We start from the raw sequence: 16,860 nt of genomic DNA, 5'->3' as shown, positions 1-16,860 counted from the left end.
GAGTTTTGAGATTTCATCAGCAAATGTCTTCAATACATGAGGATGCAACCACCTGGACTTGGAGACTGTGATCTGATTCAAAATGACTACATGTTAATATCTTTCCACCACCCTTAAGTCGTATATTGTAACCTCTCTTATTTGACTTCCTCATTCTTGATGAAGACTGAACCTAAACTTCCATTGGGCTTCCACCTTCTCCACTCATCTGTTAACATTACAATTGCCTTAAGCAATTGGCCCATCCATTTTAGGTAATTTCAATGTTCATTGTTCTTCTTGCACTTTTAAGCCCTTTTATTGGTTGGGAAAATAAGATTTGTGGTCTTCAGTGGATAAGAAGGAAAAAATAGATATATCCAGGTACCAAGACTTATAGGCTTTGATTGGTTCTTCCATTTATAATGGAGAAGGTCTCTTCACTCCAGCTGTGCAACCACTGTGAAAATTGGCCAAAGGGAACAAAAGAAATGCGATCACATCAAAGATAGACAGATGAATCAGCCCCATTCATTGCCATTTTATTGACCTGGGGAATATCCGGCCTCAGTATCTTCAAAACTCAAATGATGAGCTGGACTCAGTCCTCTAAAAAGGGGCACTACTGTCACTTTGGACCAAAAAATTCTCTGCCATATGGAACTATATCACACCATATAGCACAGAAGCACGTAGAATGCTTAACATCTGTAATTTCAGGACATTAAATTCAGTTGTGTTACTCAGTCACTGTCATCACGACAATCCAAAACAACCATATACATTTCCAAGTGCCCTTGGTGGAGACCCACTGACAGATGATGTTTAAAGTCCCTTTCAGCTCTGAATTTCTGGATCTATAATTCTTTGCAGACAGAAACTTTAAAGTTTTAAATCATTAATAACTTTATGTTAAGTTTTGGTCAATAACATATTACATTATTGAAAGTCATTTTCTGGATGAAATAGAGGTAGTCTGTTCAATTTCAGCAGACATGCAACATTTTTATCCAATTTTTTTTAAATTGGCGGGAGTAACTACAAATCTAGACATTTAGAAAAACTAGCATGCAATTAATCACTTGAGTCAATCGGATGAAGAGCCTAGATGAATAAAAAATGTTGACAAGTTCTTACCACAGTATCACAACAAAGAAAACAAGCTGCTAAATCTATATGTATTTTGCTTTGTTTTAAAGGAGCAAAAGCCTAACACGTTTCTTATCTCCCACTGTATCTTGAAATTCTCCGGCAGATCAAAAGAATTTCCCCAAATCCAGGAGAACTATCTTCCTGCTCAGAACTGTATATTTGCCTTATCTCAGAGCAAATAATTTAGTCCATCAACACTGTGCCTTCCAAGAAGCTTATTTTTTATCCCTTCCCTTTACAATACCTTCCTGCTCCACACCCCTCCAACACACATATGCCAGCCCCTTTCCTCACCCCCATCACTACCATCACTGGCACTGCCACCACCACCCTCACCCAGGGAGAGCCAGAGCCATGGCCGGTTGGCCTTCCCTCAGCACAAACTGGCACAACTAGTCTAGTGCGATGCATGGGTCTCTCTGCAATCAACATCTGCAGAAAGTATTTTCCTCTCAAAGCAGAAGGGCACCCTCCTACAAAAATATCTGGCTCCTTCCAAGGCTTCTGAGCTAGTCCAGACAGAGAGAGCGGGTTGTAAAACTGAAGACACCTCTTTTATTTTTTTCTTGGTAGGGGAGTAAAAATGGGGAAGGAGTACCTTTAAGACAATGCATTGTGTCAGGCTGCCTTCCCTTCCCAGCAGTTCCAGGATGCAGCATCAGCAAAACATGTTATGTCATGTTCTGATGTGGAGACAAAGAAAGAGGGGAATTCAAACACTTTGCAAGGGGTGGGGCTTTGAGACTCTCGGCTCCTCTTCCTGCTGTCTCCTTTCTCCCTGGTTTTGGGGAAGGGGGAAACACTGCAAAGGATTTGGGGGCTGCACCAAAAAGAGCGAAGGGACAGAGTATGTGAGAAGCTGAGATGTACGTAGCTACCTTGAAGACACTGGAAGTTGAGCCTCAACTTCAATTCATTTTTGTTTTCCTGCTAATTATCTGGCATAGAAAGCCAGTAACGGGCAGCTATTCTCCTAGCAAAGGGATTCATGTGTCCAGCCTGGATTGGAACCAGGCTTTGGATAAAGGCTGTACAATCCCCATAGCTTCTTCTGTCACACACAGAAGAGATAGGACTAGCTATTCTTTCTTAAGGACAGAGCCAGTGAAAATGAGTTGATACCATAGCCACTGGGATCTAGGTTAGATATGACAATGAGTCCTGCAACACAGGAATCTTATGCGATGTTTCATCCAGAGGTCTTAATATCTGAAGAGTTTTTCATCTCTCCTCTGTGTCTAGTCTGGTCTTTTCCAGAGGCAGTGGTTGGTGACAGCTTCATTTGTCTTTCCTTCTTTTCTCCATTTCTTAATTTAGCAAACTTTTCTCCAGCATCTATTGTGTCTGTCTCTGTGCTTGGAACTGGGAGGAGAAGAAGGGAAAACTTTTCCTTTGATTCTAATCCAGGTGGTTTATATCTGTAGTTCGCACCAGTGTAGCAGCAACAGGAATGGACAAAAATGGTTGCATTCAACGCCTGTTAAGGTAGTGGAAGTGACAGGTTTTGATGACAAATAGAATGTGGAGAGTAAGAGGACGAAAAGAATCAGGGGTGACTCCTAAATTTCTGGCATGAGAAACAGGGTGAAAGTAAATGCCAATTACAGAGCAAAGGAACACAGGAGTGTTTAAGGGAGCAAGTTTCAGGAAAAAGATAATTCAATTTTAGACAGGTTGAGTTTGAGTTGCATGCAGGATATCCAAGTGGAGATGTTCAAGAGAAAGGTGGACAAATGCATCTTATGCTTAGGACAAGGATCTGGGCTAAAGACATGAATTTGGGAGGCACTGCATTCAGGCAATTTGTTACACATGGTAGGAAAAGCAGGGTTGAAGGAGGTCTGTGTATCTTTCCAGCCCCCAGAGAGATAAGAAAATCCAAATGAAAATCCCACAGTGTTTTGGGAATTGATCACCAGCCTAGATTTCAAAGAAAGGTGCTGACTGAGTGAGGAAAATCCCATGAAGTCACAAAATGCAGCCTTGGTGGGCCCAAAGGACCAGCATCTTTCAGTAACAGGCAAACTGAGCCTTTGTGCAGATCCAGCTGCATAGAGAAAGATTCCCATTCTGCCAGGCCTGGCCAATGATGGTATGACCTTTCAAATGTCGGAAGAGCATAGTAAAGAAGGCTTTACAAGCAAAGCCCGTGGGCTCAGCTGAAGAGCACCAGCAAAATCAGCTTCCCCAGAATGATTTCACAGGGTGGGGATTTAGCAGCATATTCAATACTTTTAAAAGAATTTTTTTAAGGAGCCGGCCCTGTGGTATAGTGGTTAAGTTCAGCACACTCCACTTAGGCAGCCCAGGTTTACCAGTTCGAATCCCAGGCACCAAGCCACACCACTTGTCAGCCATGCTGTGGTGGCAACCTATATATAAAGTGGAGGAAGATTAGCACAGATGTTAACTCAGGGCTAATCCTCCTCAGCAAAAAAAAAAAAATTTAAGGGAAGTTGACCTGCCTCCATCCTAAGAGCTTTAACATCTTCCCAACCTCTCTTGGACTTGCCTCTGTCCATGCGGCAGCACCACAATAAGCAGAGTTTCTTCCCAAGTCTAGCACAGAGTTCTCAAAGGAGCATTTTTTCCTAAAGACATAGAACCTCTATTGGTGCCGCTGGAAAGAAGGCTGTTAGCAGGTGAGGTGGAATGAAATGGCAGCGGCTGAGCTGAGCTGAGCAAAGAGGAGGGGGAAGGGTGGGGTGCCCCAGTGCACGCCCAGAGCCAGGGTGGGGCTGAGGCGGCCCGCCAAGGCATGAACCCACTTCAATTCCAGGTACTTGGACGTCAAACCAAGCCCACCCCTCTGGGGCTAAAATTTGTTTATTCTTGGCTGAGGAAGATTCCAGGTTTTCAAAAGGGAGAGAGGAAATGAGAAATCAGAAGAAAATCCTAAAGGTCTTATTATCAAATGACACAAGTTCTTCTGTCAATAGAAAAGCATCAGAAACATACAACTTTTCCCAAAACTTCCCCACCCACAGCACAAACATGCTTTTAGGTTACCAGGAAGAGTTTTTCGCAGACGTGGCCATTAAAACATTAGCTAATGAAAGAGACAAACAGCAAGTTCATTGTCAGGATTGACTTAAGACCCATGTCATCCCAACTTGCGGTCAAATAAAAAAAATCACACTGGGAAGGGGCATAAAAGAGTAACACCATTTTTCTTCTCTTTCTTTTTCCTTTTATTTTTGGATTTTTAATAAATGTTTTATTTTAGAATAGTTTTAGATTTACTTTTCCTTTCTTTTCAATGTCCCACAATACCATCTTTTTAAAAAACAAGCATTTGACTAATCAAGTCCTGATGAAGCCTTTTTAAGAACTGCCAACAGGGCCACCCAACTTTGAAGAAACCTCGACTCCAGGGAAAACCTCAGGCCGTCACCCTAGACCAGCTGTCAGCCTCAGGGGTGTTTGCAGCTCCGGGTCAGCACTGTTCGTAAGCCCAGCCAAAGCCAAACTCTGGGTGTTCTTACAGATCAGAATTGATATAAAAACAGCCCTTAGTTTTTAAGCACTTTAAAATTGACAAAAAGGGCTTCCACATACCTCGGTTTATCCTCACAACTCTGTGAGGTTTACCATGCTGTGTTATAGACAATCCTGGAGAGTAGAGAAACCCAAGGGAAGGACGCTAGAAAAGGCCAGAGCTGGGACTATACTGTAGATCTTGTAAGTCCACACCGAGCTGCCATACCCCGGGTGCTGACGAGAGATGACAGTCTGGCAGGATGGGGGAAGAGACACAGTCAGGAAGCACAAATGCCTGGTAGTCATGCTAATAAGGCCTCGGTGGGAGCACTTCCCTACTGGAATCATGGACCCCCACCCCACCCCCCTCTGAAATGCTGGGTCTCCCGCATTTCCCACCACGCATTCTGCAGGGCCAGGTGGCGCCCCCTCACCTCCCTCCTCAGCTAAGCCCAGGAACAAGGCTCATGGTCTCCCATGGCTGGTTCCCCATCCAGGGGACGACTAACGTTCTGAAGCATTAGAAGTCTCAAGAAGGAGATGTGGCCCAAACTTCCAACCCCACACACTACAAGGAAAGATGAGATGCTCCCTTGGTCCTCGTGTCACCTAGCTCTCTGGGTCACAGAATTGTACAGACCAGTGCTTCTCAAACTTGAATGAGTCGCCTGGGGATCTTGTTAATCTAGGGGTACAGATTCTGATTCAGTAAGTCTCAAGGGGGGCCTGAAATGCTGCGTTCCTCACAAGCTTCCAGGTGCATGCTGCTGGCCTGAGGACCATGCTTTGAGGAGCAAGGCTGTGGAGACTGTCAGAGCTAGAACGGGCCATAGAGATCATCCTTCTCAGTACTTTTCAAACTGTGTTGCCGGGAAGTTCTGATAAGGTATTTCAGGGGATAATTTGAAAGACCAGGAGGAAACCAAGACCCCTCTGCTTCCACCAGAGTGGCTCTGCTTTTCCGTTCTAGGAATTGAAATTCTTCATAAAGTTTCATTTTATAAAAGGGTTCCTTTGTTTTATAAGTTTGAAAGCTACTGCTTTAATCCAATGACTTCACTTTACAGAAGAGGAGTTTGAGAGTAAGAGAGGACAAGTGAGTCATATGCGATGACACAGCTAATTGGAGGCCAAGCCAAATCAGAACCCTGGGCTCTTCTTCCCCACGCTACTCTTGCTGTCTTTAGGGGAAGACTTCAAAAATGCCACAATTCAGTGGTTTCTCCTCTTTCTCTTGGGTTTACTTTGGTAAGTACCCCACAGTACCCCAGCTCTTGGAGGGCAGACGCCCGGCCTCTCCCCACCAAGGGCTGGCTCTTCAGAGTTGCCCCGCCATCTACACTGGACAAGTCAGGGCAGCCAGCAGAGGAGGAAGAAGCTTACTCAAGCAAGGTAAAAGTAAAGAGCGTTCCCAGAGGCAAGATGGGGGTTAGCTGTGGAATCGTTCCACAGAAGGCAGGCGTGTGCTTGCAAGACCTCAGAATTCCTTGTCTTCAAGGAGGGGCCCAACTGACTCACCAGGGCACTTACAAATGGCTTACTTCAAGCTGATTTGCAGCAGGCATGCTAGGGCAGCTGCAGGGCCGCAGCTGAAAAGGAAGGTGTCACTGGCAAGAGCAAAGCCGGAGGTGCAGGAGGTGCACGCAGGCAGGGGAAAGTCTCCGGTGAACAGCATGTCTAGCACAAGCCTGTGACCACGAAAGATCAGACACTCTGAGGCCAACAAGCTTAGGCCAGGGGGTGATTTAAGAAAGGCAGAAGACACGGTCCTTGGCCCCAAGAATCTGGAGAGATTGTGACGAGGTAAACAATGTGAAAAAATTAGAGGACAATACCAAACAGCATGGAATTAAAAGCTAGACTGGAGGGTTCAGAATGTAACAGCCACAGCAGGTCAGTGCAAAAGAGGTTACCATGGCCTGTAGCATTTGGGGAAAAAACCCTGAGAAAGATCACACAGCAGCACAGAGGACGGGTAGAGGACGCAAGGAGAGAAATATGTCATGGATGGTGATCCATGTGGTCAGAGGAATGAAGGGATGCTATAAACAGCATCTGGAAGGGCGAAACACGAATTAAATCTGCAGGAGAGCAAGGGAGGGTGTGGCTGGCTTGGAATCAGACTCCTCCTAGCGGAACCACGACTGATCGAATCTGGCCAACCCAATTCCAATCGCCTCTGCATTTCCACAGGGCTTTTCTAATTTCCCAGGCTATTGGGCAACTCCAAGAGCTCTGCTAAGATATAGGCAACAGGAGAAATGCTGAGCTCTACTTTGTGGTGGTCCTGAGCCAAGGTCAAGCTCACGTGTCAAGAAATCAATATCCATGCATTATTTCTGGCTCCAGCTAAAGCTTCTCTTTCTAAAGACTTGGATATACCCAGAGAATAGAGTCAGGTCAGCCCCAGGAAGGAAAAGAACCCCAGAGATTCAGAGAGACTAAATGCTTTGTTGGAAACCACTCAGTCAATTATGAAAGGGAAATCTATCACCACTTCTTTTCCACACACTCCTGTCCCTGGTCTGACTCCAACTAAAGACCAAGAGTGAGCCTTCTCAAAATCTCATCCCTCACTCACACACAGTCTTCCCGCATCTACATTTCTGAGATAGGTAAGTTTGAGTGAAACCCGCTTCCCCAGGGATGCACTGCTCAGTTTATAAACCTAAGAATGGAATTGCAAAGCCTTCTATTTCCTGCCTCACCACCTCATCACCCACCTCCATGGTACCATCTTCTGACCCCTGCACTGTGTTCAGCCAAAACAACTCAGCAGCCTGGCATTCTTCAAGCTCATTGGGATTACCAAGGGCTGTAAATAACAACTCCTGGCATCTAGTTCCTTGACCCCAGACTCTCTTTGACCCATCCTAGCATCATAACTTTCCTACCGTACTTCAGCAATCTGATTTGAGTTCTTCCCAAAGTCTATCTACAACCGTCTGAAGAGTTCAGTTCTACATTAATAGTCATCTAAGCTGTTAGAGCCAGAAGGAGGCTTCAAGTCCATCTTCTCCAACCCTACCACTTGACAAATGAGAAAACTAAGATCCACAGATGTAAAATGACTTGTCCAGGGTCACACAGATCCTTGGTAGTGGATGTGGGTTGGAATCTTGGTCTTCTAACTCCCAACCACAGAGTGTTTGGATTACCTTATGAGAAGATGGCTTGTTGCCCAAGACCCTACCTAACCTCCACTTAACCATATCTCCTGAGCCATTTGCAAGTGAAGACACATATCCGATGACCACATGGTACATCAGCAATCCTGGCGGTGGGAAGCAGATGCGCCTGGGTCAGCTATTTGACATTATTTTACTTCACTTTAAAGCATCAGCCAGAAAGGATTAAGGTGCTGACTAGATGGCACACCTTTATTGCACAGTCGCCTCAAAAAGGAAAGTAAAGCATATTGAAGGGAAGTCTGTGCAAACTGCCTCATTAAACAGTGAAGTGACAAAGCAGAGTTACCACTTTGTTACCACACTCTGGTTACATCGTGAAACAATTGTGCGATTAACTCAGGTCACTCCCTGATGCTTCTTTTGAGACATTCAAACCCCTCATTGTCTGCAACCGTTTTGTCAAGCCCCAAGCAACAGAAATCCCACGCTCCTTCCATCTTCAATTCTGCTGAAAAGAATCCGCGTGGGTCTGGCAGGCTGTCCTGAGTGAAATGAGCACTGGGCTGAGAGCCCAGGACACCTGGGTTTCTTTGTTATTCACTGAGCAACCTTGAGCAAGTGGGTTCACCTCTCTGTAGTTCACCTGTGTGGGAGAGTGAAGTTGGAGGCAGAGAGGGAAACAAAACAAACTGTCCAGGTGCCTTTCCATGTAAGGAGTCTGTGACATTGACCGATACCAATATCCTTTCTCCGCTTCCATTTAGGGCAGAATGAGAGCAAGGGAACCTAATGGTTATTGAACATCCACTATGTGGCTGGACTGTGCTGGGGCCCACACCAGCCTATGATGTGGTATTGTGTAAGCCCCACATGTGGAAATAGTGATCAGAAATGTGAAGCTGCTCATCCAAAGTAACACTGTTAGTGAACAAGGGAGCCAGGATTTAAATAAATGTCTCTGCTCAAAAGACCTTTCTCTTTACACTATATCACACTGTCTTTAATAAAAGATGAGTTCATATGACTCATATGACACCTCCCCTCCCCCACCGTTTGCAAACTCTGGACATTTAGAATAATTTCCTAACCACAGGAGTGAGAGAGACTGAAATATTGCACTTCAGGACCCTGGGAAGGCCCCATCTCTGGATTTCCTTTTTAGAGAAAGTGAACTTTCTGAAACGTTTGGAGCCAGGATACGACGGCACTATGAGTCAACCAACCCCACCAATTTGCTGGGACGCACACCAGCAATTCTTCTCTCTCTCGGGGAGTCAGGGGGAGCCATACCTGCATGCCACCAAAGCCAGTAGGAGTACCCTTTTTTTCTAATAAGCAACAAATTATTTGAGGGGACTTGGTTGAAAACTAGTTCTACCCCTATAGTTAAATCCAATTATACCATAATTACAGGGAGTCTGCACACATCAGAGCCTAGCTGGAAAAGAATAGGAACACCACAGGTCTTCAAAACGTTGGCCAGAGGTAAACCTATAATTTCACCTACTGTCGTCCTGGCAGAACCTTCATGGGAAAGAAGGTACACTTGGCTCTTGGTTTTCCACGAGAGGACAACCCAGAGAAGGCCTCTTTGGCACTGTGTAGTGTTGTGTCTTCTTATAGTTCAGAAAAGATACAAGTAGAGAGGTGTCTCATTTCCTTTCAAACTGGCCAGAAAAGAAGGGTGGGCTCATTTTCTCAGCCCAAATAGGATCAGGCACCAGGCCTAAGGAGAAACAGGAAATTCCCAGTCATTGTTACATCCTTACCATTCCCTACTTTTGTTTATTTTTTTCTTGAGGTGGGGAAGAAGGGGACACTTAGATTAAAAAAAAAAAAATTGAATCAGAAACGACAAGGAAAACCCTTAGAAGTCTCTCTCATTCATTGCAAAAAAGCCTCTTGTCCATTTTCCACTCTCTCATCAAAACCCCTGGTCCTCAAATTCGAGGGAAATGTGAAATTGTTGTTGCTGGCTACAACGCGAACAAGAGGCAGAAGCATTTTACGAACCCTTGGAAGGTTTGATGTGTGCAATATTATAACTGCAAATTTTGTTAAATAACAACGTTCTTCTCCTGAAAGTTCATGGGCACGTCCGTTCCTCTGTTGAAACCCTTCTGGCCTGCCTTTACACAGACTCGAGGCTCCGTGCCTCCCGCCAGAGAATATTCTCAGGGCTTTCCAGAGGACTGGGTCCATTTTGCAGAAGTAATATCATGCTACATAATTCCTCTCTAATCCCCGTCTTATTTTTGTTAGAAAATACGTGACTGAAAGGAGGGGAAGTTTTCCTCGATTCATCAAGCAGGCATTAAACCCTGACACTGTGCAGGGCGTTGTGCCGGGTTCTGTGGGAAGAGGAAGAAGACTGAGAATGTGAAAACGAATGAAGAGCGATGGCAAAAGCCCTGGCCCGGGGAGTCAAAACAACCTTTTCTCAAAACTAAACTCTAACACTTACTAGCGATGTTCCCTCATACGAGTGACTTAATCTCAGTTTCCGTATCTGTAAAATGTCTGTGCCGGGAGGATTACAGGAGGAAAATCCTGGGCTAATCATTGGCAGAGAGGCATTCAGGGCACGGTAGGGGAATCCGGCCCTGCCTCCAGAGGAAGGCACAGCCAGGACCAGGAGAGAGCCAGCACCCACCCGCCCGCCACACGGGAAGAGGCGCCACAGAGAAGCCCACGTGTGGGGAGGAGTATGGGGCCAAGAACAGGGAAGGGAGAATGGGGTGCAGAACGCTTCAGGAAGGAGGTGGTGCTTCAAGATTGGGCCTATTCAGAATATTCAGGAGAACATTCTGGATGGAGGGAACAGTGTAATCAAAAGCAGAGAGTAAAAAAACATGAACAGCATCTCCTGGAAACAGAAAGCAGCCCTGTGAGACTGGAGTCTGAGTTGCAGGACCAGAACCGGGGGCTCTCCAGGGCCCCCAGCACCCCTGCTCCAACATGCTGCGTGTGACTGAGGAGCAAAGCCAGGCCGGGCAGCCAGCCCCAGGGCCTCAACACGCAGAACCAGTGAAGGGGCGGGGCCAGAGTTGTGCTGGCAAAGGCTTTACAACAGATTCTCAAGAGGACCCTGATTTGTGGCATGGTCTAAGGACTCCCATGATGGCCGATTTCAAGCTACCAACATGTTTAGCAACCAAATGGCAAACTATTTCTTGAAATTTTAGCAATGGGCTCTCACCAGCAGATGTTAGCCAGCTGCAGCTCATCTTTGACCTGGGTTGAGGAAAACTGGGGAATGCCAGTCAGGTCCTCGGCACCAAACACCAAACCCAGAACCCCAGAACTCAGAACACAGAGCCACCCCTGAGTCCATAAAACTCTGCATTTTAACATTTTGGAATCTCAGTTGAGACAAACATCCATAATGATTGTGAAGCTCTTCATAGTTCGGCGGGGAGAGTCTCATGCATTATCCAGGCATTAGTATTATGTCCATTTTATAGATGAGGAAACAGAGCATCAGAGTCCATGTGACTTGACTCAGTTGACCAATTAGTAATTGATGGAGTCTGGACCCAAACCTAAGTCTGTTCTCTCTTCCCCCTGCCCACCCCCACCACAAACAGGTCTCCCTGCCTGCCCCACACCTGGTTCGTTCCAGCTCAGGAAGAATGAGTCCCTTCCCTGGCTCCTCCCCATCCGGAGTTTCAAATGATGCTGAATACTTACGCTACCGGTCCTCCCAGCCTTCAAAAAGTGAATCCCAGAGTTGAGGCTGAAGGTGGGGCCCCCTTCGTCCGCAGCTCCCGCTCATCCCATCCCCCACCCCAGTTACGCAAGCCCCAAATTCCTTCCCACGTGCTTCTCCAGGCAGTCTCATCACCTACTAACAATTTACTTCGGTCCTGCGGCATGTTGCTGCTTATTAAACTGTAGGATTATCTCATTCCGCTGCAGCGACAGGGCTCCTCGACTGTGTTATTGCTCTATGGCTCAGAACTGCTGAACTCAGCACAGAGCTTGCTTCTCCAGGACTCCGCAAGATGGATGAGCTGGCACTCGCTAGCGTGTTCTGAGAGCAGAGACTCTTTTGGAGCTCTTGAGCCCCAAAACGATTCCCCAACTGAAGGTGTGGTTTCTTTTATGTCTAAGGGTGGCAGAGACGAGAAGAGAGACCCAAACGTGGCTTATTTCTCCCTCTAACGACTCAGCAAGCGTTTGTTATGAAGCTTTCACAGAAAAGTTTTGCAACCATCCAACCCTCCTCCTCTTTTTCTAACTCATCCATTTTGCCCACCTAATCTCCTTTCTGTGACTATTAGGCAAGCCAGGCTAAAATACCCTGATATTGTAATTTGCTATAGGTACACGTGCGCACCCGCACATACACACGCATGCGCACCGCAGCCCTCCCGGGTGCTGAGCCTGGCAGCCTGGTGGCCTTAAGCTGCCTGTCTGCCTCTGCCCGCTCCCTGGTCAGTTTCTCCCCATTAAAACTCGCCCGTCTCCTGCCGACCCTTCCTCTTTATTTAGCAATTCTAACTGGCATCTCATGAAACAAACAAAAAAACCACGGGGAAGCAGCCAACAGAGATTGCCAAACTTGATAACCTGAATAGATCCATCTTGCAGAAATGCTGATGAGGAAGAGTTTGGCTTAGTTTTTTTCCTCTTAGGCAGGGTGGGCTCCTTCAATCCCCTCCTATCTTTCACCCCAGACCCCCCCAGGTAGAAAATCAGTGTCTGCCTAGTGACCCAGGGTGGAGTTTGAATTTTTTTTTTTCTTTTGCTTAGGAAGACAACCTAGACATCCCTGCTCAGCCCTACTGCCCAACGACATCCTTACGCAGAATTCTCTCTTTTCTAAGTTTGGCACATTTTCTCTCGCACTTCCAAGCTCAGCTGAGTGGCACCTCCTCTTTGAAGCCTTCCTTATCTACAAGGCAGGGATAGGAGATCCTGTCCCTTGGCTCCCACGGTGCTAGTACAGGGGCTGCCATACTTGCCCCTCCCTCCTGCAGCACGTGTCACCATGCTGGTTCCCTCACTGCACTGCACTGTGTTTAGGGGCAGGGTCTTAGTCATCCATTCATCTCCTGCACCTGGAAGAGTATCTGGCACATAGTAGGTGCACAATGAGGACTGAGTGAAGATGTGAATTAACAAGGGACACCTGTCTCTCCTCTGTGTTCTCCATGCCCTCTAAGTCTCCAAACAATGAGAGCCACGAGTCGAGGACTGAAGGTCCCAGCTATCTGTAGCTTAGTGTTTTGGGATCTCCCTCTTGGCATTTAATAAGAACTGCTTCGACTTATCAAAGCCTCTTCTATTAAGAATGCTCCTCCACCCCTCTGCTTTCCTAAGGTCGTATTCAGATGTTAATTTAGAAAAGTAAAATCTCAAACAACCATTCTCCATGGACATGGAAGTCCCCCAAACCCAGAAGGCCTACAGGCAAGTCGGCGAGATTGTTTGTGATGCTTTATTGGAACAGACAACTGTAGGGAATGTCCAGAGTGGCCAGGCTAAGGACAAATGACTTCACCTTCCATGTGCTATAATGTCGCCTGGACTCCCTCTTCTGTCTTCAACAGGAGGAGGACAGGGGAGGGCAGTGGAGTCACTCCCTGGCTTGAAGGACTAGCTACGGCCTTGGAGGGAGGGGCCAGTGAGAGGACACCCCAACAGTCAGGCTTCAGCCCACCTCACTCCCTCTCCAGTCTCCAAAGAATACGCCTGCCTCAAGAATGAGGGGCCTCCAGCCCCAGCCCAGAAACAGAAAAGTGGACAACGAGCTTTCAGATCTCCAGAGCACGGCAGCATCTGGCCACAGCCCCTGAAACTTTGGGACAGATTCTGATCAACGTTGGAGTGGAGAGAGGCCAAGAGAGTGAAGGGAAGGGGATGTTAGACCCAGCCCGCAAATCTCCTCAGGAACAGAGGGTCCGACTTCCCCCAGGCAGCCCTCTCTTCACCTGAACCCACCAACAAATGGCCGTGGAGCACATGCCACGTGGCAGGAACTTCTAGATGCTGGAAACATTGGGCTTTCTTTCCTGTTAAGAGGTTCGTGGTCTAGTGAGAGAGAAAGACAAGAAATCAATGATATAAGATGATGTATTACAGAGGTGTGCACAGATCACAGGTGTTATGTGCAGGGTGGGGACGTGCCTTCAGGAAACAGTTAATGTACAGAGGCCTGGCTAGCGCAGACCAACCCAAAACGAAACTTCCGGCTCCACCACACTTGTACCAGGTGAGGGAGGGTTTATTCAAGGAGGGAGGGAGGAAAGCAACAATTTTTTTGATGCTGTTCTTCAATTTGATTTACTGACTTGGGTTTAGGGCTTTGGCCCCACCTGTTCAGACAGGTGTTCTGTACCACCTGGTGGGAGTACACCTGGTCCTTCCACTTACCCCTTAGGGAGAGACTTTACCTTCTCTCGGGGAACTGTATTGACTCCAGAATCATCTGGTTTCTTTTACTGCCTGCCTGTGTCCTCTGTGGTCTCTTTCTAAGAAGGTACTTCTATGGGGAACTGGTGATAGGAAAAGAAATTGCTCCTAATTCTACCTCATGGGGCCACTAAGAAGAAATATAAACCTCTTCTACGTGGTACGTCTTCATGTACTTGAAAACAGCTATTGTATCCAGCTCCCTAGTCATCATTTCTCCAGACTGAGCATCCCCTATTTCTTAATCCTTCCACAGATTGACCTGTTTTCGAGTCCATCCAAACACTTTCTCTCACTTTCAGATTTGTATTTACCCCTCTTAAAATGTGAAGCCAATAACTAAACACAATAAACCAGGTATAATCTATCAGTACAGAGTAGAGTAGGAATATCACCTTCCTTGTTTTCTGTCTCATATTTCTAATAAGACAACCACAGATAGAATTTGCTCTTTTGGCAGCCACATCACATGTTGAGTCCCACAAAGCTTACCATAAACACAAACCTTAAGCTTTTTTTCCCCCTATTTCTGCTAAACCACATCTTCCTACTGGATATTTGTGCAGTTGCTTCCTGGGCTAAAGTGCAAAACCTAGGCAATGGCAGAAGAATTATCATGCATGCCTCCTGATTTGGGGCTCTAACTGAGAACCCTCAGTATTTGGAGCAGAGCTCAAGGCCTAGGACCAGTGTGAAGTTGGTGATGAGGGCTCAGTCTGCAGGTAAACCAAGGGCACTCTCCCCTCCACCTCTGGGTCATGGGCTCTGATGTCCCCAGCAGGTTCCTGGGGTCTTCTCACAGCAGTGCTAGGCACGGAGGCAGAGCTGCAAAGTTAGATGAGTTTATCGCCAGGATTTAGCGAGGAGCGATGGGTAGATAGCTCCAAGGCTAACCAAGTGTTAGAACACGTGAGAGTTTGCAGTCTTTTACCTGTTTCCTCAAAAACCAAAGATGTGACAGTAAGATGTGGGGTGAAAGTCAGAGCCAAGGGAATGGCAGTGTTTCCAGGGCCAGAGATGCATGTGGAGGTCAAAGACCTTCTCAGAGCTGAGGGACTGTGGCTCAGGCATGTTGAGGGGAGAAGGAATGAGGATCGGGGGCTATACAGTGCATCAGACCAGCCCTAGATCAAGAGGGAGTGAGGGAGCACCGCTCTAATGGCTAGTTCCTGAGTGGGGACGGGGCCCCTGTGCTCCCCAGCCCAACCACCCTGCCCTCAGGCTCCATTCTTCTCTGCCCACAAACACTCTGGGGCAGGTGCAACAACCCTTGGAAGCATCTAGGGAATCCCTCCTTCAGACTCGGAACTGGAAATGTGGGGGAAGGGAGGACATTTAGGGCTTTTGCCTCTCAAGGGACTTTGGACCTAAGAACCAGACTGAAGGGTGGCAGGAGAGGAGGCTTCCAGCAAAGCCACCCTGATGTGCTTCCCACTCCCCTCTAGACCCGCTATACAAACCAGCGTCCAACCAGTTGACAGAGCATCCTGCTGGGCCATGGTGAATCAAGTTGAGGGGAAGACTAATAATAATGATAATAATAATTTAGAGCAGGTGAGTCTTTCCTGGCTATGTCAGCTGGGTTATAGTTTGTTTCCATTTTTCTGAACAAATTTAGAGATCAAAGACGACCCCTGGAGGGGAAAGAGTATGACCAACAGGACTTATGCTTATTTTCTGCTCTAAGGACCCCTCCTTCCCCTCCCTTTACCCCGCATTTGGGGGCAGTCATACTCCTCAGCCGTCAGCCACCGTGCCTCTGGTCCTACCCTGGACCAGAGGCAGCACCACCCCACGGTGTGAGGGCTCCTTCCTCAGGGCTTTCATTCACACTGGTCCTAACCAACCTCCTGTCCTTCATCTTTTCAGACTCAGCTCAAATGTCACTTTCTCTGTGGGGCTTTCCCTGAATCTCATAGACAAAAATTGACAGTTCCATTTTTGGGGGTATTTATAGTCTTTTGCTCATTGGCCTGTTTTTTATGTCTATTCTTGTAGATGTATATTTAAGTTGGGAGCTCCTAAAGGGAAAACACAGCCTCTCACTCACCACAGAGTTGATGCTCTTGTGGACTGGACTGGGGCAGTGAGGGAGAGACTGAATGAATCAATGAAGGAGGGAATGAATGAGTGAATGTGTGAAATACAGGAAGGGAGGGAAGGATGGACAAGGACACAGGGTCTCTAACCCACAAGTATATGTGTATCATCTTGGCCAAGGACTCTGCTCCTTTGTCTACATTACTAATTGGAAAATAGAAGAGCTGATGCTAAGCTGAGACAACCTGGGTCCAGCTGGCAGGGACATCATGTGCCCTGACAGTTTGAGGGAGGAATCCCTGTACCTAAGAAGGCTGTCACCTGGAAAACCAACCTCCCCTCATCCTCAGTGGAGCCTTTTCTTCTGGAAGGAGTATGGAATGCTCCAGACAAATGTGAGCCCCTCCAGAACCAGAGAAGGCAACATGGAGAATTTGTTATCAAGAGTCCTTAAATGGAGGTCAGGACATCCAGGGAGACTAGAATCTTGACCCCACACTGGCTGTGTGAACTTGAGATGGAAATTCTCCTCCCAGAGCCTCAGTTTCCCCATCTGTTTGGTAAGAGGTTTAGAGTAGCTGATTTCTAAACAGATTTTGAGCAGATAGGATTCGGTTCCATGAAGGGCTGTGGGACAGGATGGCACCATATCCCACATATT

At 46.9% G+C, this 16,860-nt stretch overlaps 1 long non-coding RNA gene across 3 annotated transcripts in view; it reads right to left on the bottom strand.

Annotated features, from left to right (window-relative positions):
- LOC103548649 (uncharacterized) overlaps positions 1–11,604 on the bottom strand; it is a 40,537-nt gene extending 28,933 nt beyond the window's left edge. For 2 of the 3 annotated variants that reach the window (XR_011531974.1, XR_011531973.1), the window contains exon 1: positions 11,433–11,604. This is a non-coding gene — a long non-coding RNA (uncharacterized lncRNA). Of the gene's footprint in view, positions 1–1,729; positions 1,820–11,432 lie in introns of those variants that run through there. The other variant, XR_011531976.1, reaches the window with a different exon arrangement.
- Between the last annotated feature and the right edge of the window lie 5,256 nt (positions 11,605–16,860).

Source organism: Equus przewalskii, chromosome 23 (assembly GCF_037783145.1).
Source record: "Equus przewalskii isolate Varuska chromosome 23, EquPr2, whole genome shotgun sequence".
Taxonomy (NCBI): Eukaryota; Metazoa; Chordata; class Mammalia; order Perissodactyla; family Equidae; genus Equus; species Equus przewalskii.
The sequence above is the reverse complement of the archived record's forward strand: the minus strand, read 5'-3'. Positions and strand labels throughout refer to the sequence as shown.